At 47.1% G+C, this 6,014-nt stretch overlaps 1 long non-coding RNA gene across 2 annotated transcripts in view; it reads right to left on the minus strand.

Moving 5' to 3' along the window:
- Positions 1 to 1,277: 1,277 nt before the first annotated feature.
- The window catches only part of LOC109300594, a 6,251-nt gene continuing 1,514 nt past the window's right edge, over positions 1,278 to 6,014 (minus strand). The window contains exons 3-4 of one of the 2 annotated variants that reach the window (XR_002098273.1): positions 3,697 to 3,779; positions 1,278 to 3,375 (exon numbers count right to left, since the gene is read on the minus strand). This is a non-coding gene — a long non-coding RNA (uncharacterized LOC109300594). Of the gene's footprint in view, positions 3,780 to 6,014 lie in introns of both variants that reach the window. The other variant, XR_002098272.1, reaches the window with a different exon arrangement.

Raw genomic sequence — 6,014 nt, forward strand, 5'->3', positions numbered from 1 at the left:
GGGAGCCCGCGCGCGGCCCGCCCCGCCCCGCCCCGCGCGGGCACAGCAGCCGAACCGCTTCCCACAGCTGCCCCGGGTTTAGACCTGTGCGGACACACGGGGGAAGCCCCCCCACCTCGCTGCAATCCCGCGTTTGGGCCCGCGCAGACATGAGGTAAGTCCGGAGCAGGGCTCCTCAGAGCTCGCCCCGCTGTTCCCCCGGGTTTGGGCCCCGGCCGACACAGGAGGCAAGTCCCGGGCAGTCCAGGCCCCCGCGGACACGAGACAAGGGCAGGGAAGGGCTCCTCAGAGCAGGCCCAGGTGTTCCCCACTGCTATCCCAGGTTTGGGCCCCTAGGACACGTGAGGGATGTGGAAGGGTTCCCCAGACCTCCCCCCCCCCTTTAATCCGGGTTGGGGCCCTTGGGGAGAGCGCTGCAGAGCAGCAGTTTAACCCTTCACAAGCCCAGCTGCTTGCACTGATGGAGGGGGCCGCAGCCCCGCGCAAAGAGCACCCGTACACACACACCACACCACGGGTTCTGCCTCTTGGGCCAGGCTTTATTGCAGAGGGCTACAGCAGGGCCAAAGACGCCCCCCCCACCCCCTCGGAGGTGCTTGTGGGCTCCTGCGGCAGGCACCGAGATCCAGCCTCACTCAAGCAGCAATGCAATACTGGAGAGCAGCCAGGCAGTCCTCGACTCCAGTATTTACGTGCTGCTAGAGCACTGCTGACATGGCCGCTTGGAGAGGTGGCCCGCGCTTCCCGAGCCCCCCTCCGGAGGTCCGGTCCCAGCACCGGTGCTAAGACACGGGAGGAAGCATTGCACCATAAGGGGGAAAAAAAACAAACGAGGGTTACCTGGAGCAGCTGGCAGAAGCAAGGCTGTACCCTGCCTCCTCCTTAGGGTCAAGCGCTTGGCCATGGGGTGGGGGGGAAGGTAAGAAACTAGTGAAATCTCTGCGGGTCAGACAGCAAAGCCCCAAGCCCCCTCGCAACATGCCAAGAGGCGTGAAAAGGCAATGCTTGGTCTCTCAGCAAGGCTGGAAAGAAAAGCGCACACACGTGCAAGCGCAGAGCAAGCCGATCCACACGTACCTGGTTCAACTGACCTAAGAGATACGTGAGCGTGTGTTAGCTTCCACCTCTATGATACCCAGAAGCTCAATTTCTTGTCTTATCCTTGAGGTAATGAGGCAGCCCAGAATGGTCTGTATCTCCTTGTCCCTACAAACCATGATGTGCTGCTACATCTCCTCAAAGCCCAATGAATGTTGAAATCCCAAATGGTATTTTGATTTTTTTTTTTTTGGTTTTGGTTTTGGAAAGAGGGAAAAAACAAACAATAAAACAACCATAAGATGGAAGAGCGCTCTACGATCAGAGGAAGGCATTTACATTGCCAATATGACATTACGTTCTTCACTCACGTGCTACCAGTCTGAAACTATAAGAGAACAAGTTGTTACACAAGAATACAGCAACTGCAAATGCGCCTGAAAACAAAAAGTTAGACGCGGGAGCATTTTATTTGCCCCAAAATATGCCTAGTCGGCTTACGGGAGCCCACTATATTTTCAGGCTTGCCAGCCTGCGTCCTCATCCCTCGTGCAGGACTTTGTCCCCTGGCAATATAGGCAATACAACGCTGCCAGGTTAGATTAGGGTTGTAAGGGATGGCTTGGATGGGGCTGATCCTGCCTTGGGCAGCTGGCTGGACTAGCTGACCGCTGGAGGGCTGGCCCTTCCAGCCCTACTTCTCTAGGACTACTTTTTGGCAGCTGGGTGCCAGGTTGAATACTAAAGGGATTTTGCCAGGGGCAAGACCTGCCCTCAGAAATACTAGATAGCACACAAGATGTTGAATTTTCCTCTTTCCCTGAATTCTCCCAACTGAGATTGTCCAAATTCAGATTATTTCAGAACTTGGAAATGACTCTTTCTTTTTCTGTGCTTAGGCTGTTAAGACCCATCTCGTTTAGATTTGTAAAACTCTTTCTGCATTTAAATGCGAATAGAAGAAATCCACCCCCCCCCCAAATTCCTACAATTTCAGTATTTCCCTGCCCACGCAGACAGAGAACAAAATGCCTGTGAAGGGAAGGAGAGAAAATAATGTGTTTTGTTTTTTGGGGTTTTTTTGATTCTCTGGATTGACTTTCCAGTCTGCAGCCTTAAGAGGAGTTACCCTGTTTACACTGACATGAAAGGTGATGAAGGTAAGCTTGATATTTCTGTGTATCCTTGAGATTTTTTCCTAGTCATGTGATGAGATGGGATCATGCTAAGTTACCTTCCTCCTCCTTCCTCCCGTGTTTCAACAAGAACAATATTACAAATTCAAGCTGTAAAGAGAACTCCCCCTTCACACATCTCCTATGCTATCACCTGTGTGCAAACACCCCAAATACCTCTGTGGGGTCCTGCTCATCTGTTCCCCACCTTTTTTATTTCTTAAAGCATAACTTGAGAATCGGGATGTCAAAAATTGTAATAGCCTGTACTGAATTAATGGAAACATAAATGTCTGGGGTGTTGTTGTTGGCAGGGATGTATTTTGTGTTCTCACAGCAGCGTGCAAGCTATACACTCAAAAAGGGTGAAGGCTATTCTGCTATCGGCAAGTAATCTACATATAACACATACAGGTAGACAGATCCCATTTTTATTCTTGTCCAGACTTTCTTTTCCTAAACGAGGCTTAGCTTGACTGGTCCTACCCACTGCCTTAGCTACTTTTCTTTTCTAAGGAGTGAATCATTTCAAATAAGTCAAACCTCATTTTGCTTTTAAGATGACAGTCAGACTAAGGGTGTCAGGGGCATGCGTAACTCAAATCCTGTACTAGCCGGAGACAACCTTTTTGCCAGGCATGCCACAAAATTAGCCCCCGCACCCTTCCCAAGCTCTACTCCAATTACCTTGTTCTCCCTCCTTTGTGCGATTTGCTTCTCTATTTTCAAGTCCCAGCCTGATCTGCTGCTCTGCTTTCTGCCTTATCTGCCACTGCACTGCCTGTCCCCTCCCTGATCTGCCAGGGCATTTGTGGCTGGCTGCCACTCGTGGTGCCCATGCCACAGGCTGGACACCCCTGTGACCCAAACTATGAAAGCAAATAAATTCTGCCTTTTCAAAAGGGGATCCTTCAAGCTCAGGTCTGAGCCATTGTAGTTCAAAGCAATCTTCCCCCCACCCTCCCCAGAGGAGGGTAAAAAAAGGGGGTGGGGGGTGGGGGTGGGGATTCTGAATTGGGGTTTAGATGACTGGAAGAGAGAGAGCAGTAGGCAAGTACATTACAGTGGTGTCTTCCTGCCCCTGGGGCAGGGGGCTGGACTCCAAGATCTTCCGAGGTCCCTTCCAGCCCTAATGTCTATGTGAGAGAAATTTAACCAATACCTATTTAAGCCAAAAAGAACAATTCAGATGCACACGATTAAACCGTCTCTTGCAGTATAGTTTACAATTTTTTTGTTTTTTTCAAAATCAGCCGCCTGCCATTTTAGGTTCTCAATAAATTGTATACAAACCAATGTCAAAGGATTTTCAGTAGCCATCTCTTTGAGGAAAATGGCTTCTCTTGCCAAGTGCAGCGCCCAAACCTAGCAGACGGATGCTCAGTTCAATGGGAACGCCACACAGAGATGGCACCCCTCGGGATTCCGCTCTGGAGGTACTTCACCAATGTCAGGGGTTGTTAAGTTCACCTCCCCAGCTCACCTTGACTGGATGCAATGAGGCATCAGTTTGTTCTGCAAACAGGACTCCCTTTGGACACAATTTAACTTCTGTTTCAACAGGAACTAGAAAAACAACACACAAAAAAAGTTATGAAGCATGCCAACAGATACTGTACTTGAGGCAGACAACATACATTGCAGTGCATCGAGTAATCAAACTACAATCTTATTCTTGAGGCCCAGCTGTGTTTGTGAGAACAAAGACAGTTCAGAGCTCTGATGTGTGCTAACCTCCTTGGCTGGGCAAAACCAAAACTCCCCACCCCACACACAGAACATAAAAAAAAAAAAAAAAAAAAAAAGTATTGATGGTATCCTTCTCCTTCCTCACCCCCACCCCTGGGTTCATGTATAAGCTGGGTCACCGGGACGTACAGTGAGAATGACAGACTTCTGCTATATCAGGAAGTGTCCTGAATGCATGTTAATACAAATAATCATACCAAGCACATAACAGCAGGAAGACTGATATTTGCTATGCAGATACAAGACTGAAGTGAGAGTTGTGAGGACAAATTAAGCCCCTTCATCTACCACAGGAAAAAATACCATGCAAAAATCTTGCACAAAAAAATAAAAGCAGTAGCACAACTCCCTGCACCTCTCTGCCCTGGAGGAGGCATCACAAGAGCAAGAGAATCGTGTTGCTTGAACAGACCCATCCTCCAGAGAAAGAGGAAAGTGCTGCTTGTGTGTGTTGATGTCAAAGCAGTGCCCCCCCCTAGAACACAATTAAAAAGCACAGTCCACTTGGTCTGCAATGGAGGAGACCAGATTGTGGAGCAGGGCCTGGCACCTCACTCCTACAGCCAGCAGTTCACTAAGTCAGCAGAAGAGGAGGGGAGGGAGAAATAAAGTGAACAAACACACAGTGCTCTCTAGCAACACCCCACAAGCAACCCAGGAACTGCATTTCTTGGCTGGCAAGTTGCACGCAGTCCTCAGCTGGGCGACCAATGCAGGCCAGCCAGAAATTAGTCACAAAGGGACACAGAGAACTGTGTCTGATCCACCTTCAGCGCAAGGATCTAAAGCGCTTTGCGCATATGAAAGAAACTGAGACTCTCACCACCCTGCTCTGATCCCTCTCCGAGCTTCGCACTGTCACTTGGCCATTTCTTTTACTGCCACAAGTAAGAGACCACAACTGTTAAGAGGTAAACTCCAGAAAGAAAGGAGGGATGGACAATTCCCTGCAGTCAGCCATACACTAAGACTCCTGGAAAACGAGGACATCTGGATATGCAGAAATAAGCCAACACAAAATATGCTGGCTGTTGGGCAGAGAACACAATTAGCACATGCACACACACACAAACAGCATAAAGAGGCATCAATTTAAAAAGCAGAAAAAACCCCACTCAGATGGCACACACAGGGGAAACATTACATTAGAGGAATAAGGCATCCTGGGAAGGAAAGAAATAGTTGAGGCAATGACAGGAAAGACACACAAATACACATAGCTCCACTAACTTGTACGGTCTCCATTTCCATGCGAGGTAGATCCAAAGCCAAGAAAAAAAAAAGTTAAGTGTTTCCTATACTGTTTGGTGTAAAATGAAGAGGCCTGCTACAAAACTGGTGTACAGGGGACATGTGACAAAGCACAAATTGAACCATTATTTGTTCCAAAAAAACCCCAAAAAACAAAACAAAAATCAAAAAGCCTTGGATGGAAAAAAAAAGTCAAAAAGTGCATTTACTAATTTTTAAAAGGGTTTTAGAAGCCAAGTTGCCCTTTCACTGTGGTTCAAAAATAGAAATGCAACAAATAAGACACTCATTTTGAAAATGATGACGAAACAGAAGTAAAGCGGAGAGTCCCATCCACTTAAATAGATGATGGCTGCTTGTGCTCACTTTCATCTGTTTTAAAAATTCAAACAACTGAGTTGAGACAGTGGAAAATATTAATATTCACAAATCTGGTTTAGACCTAGATTCATACCCAATCCTTCAAGTACCATGTATTTTTAGCTATTAAATTTCCTGAGCAGCTCAACTCCCAAGACTCAGATTGAATTAATGCTGTATGTAAAGAAAAAGGATGGTTACCCCAAATTAACAGCAAAACATCGATAGCAGAGCATGCTGGAGCGCACGTAATTTGTATGCACAATGTCATATCATTACCTTTGGCTTGGGAAACTTTTTTTTCCCCTGGTTAGCAAGATGCTAAAAATGAACAGTGAAAAACATTTCAAAGTTGGACAACTCAAACTAGATGATGATGACTTAAAAAAAAATTAAAATTTCCAGTCCATTCATATGGAGGAAAAAAAAAAAAAAAAAAAA

This window comes from Gavialis gangeticus, unplaced genomic scaffold, assembly GCF_001723915.1.
Source record: "Gavialis gangeticus isolate Ggan-Ray unplaced genomic scaffold, GavGan_comp1, whole genome shotgun sequence".
Taxonomy (NCBI): domain Eukaryota; kingdom Metazoa; phylum Chordata; order Crocodylia; family Gavialidae; genus Gavialis; species Gavialis gangeticus.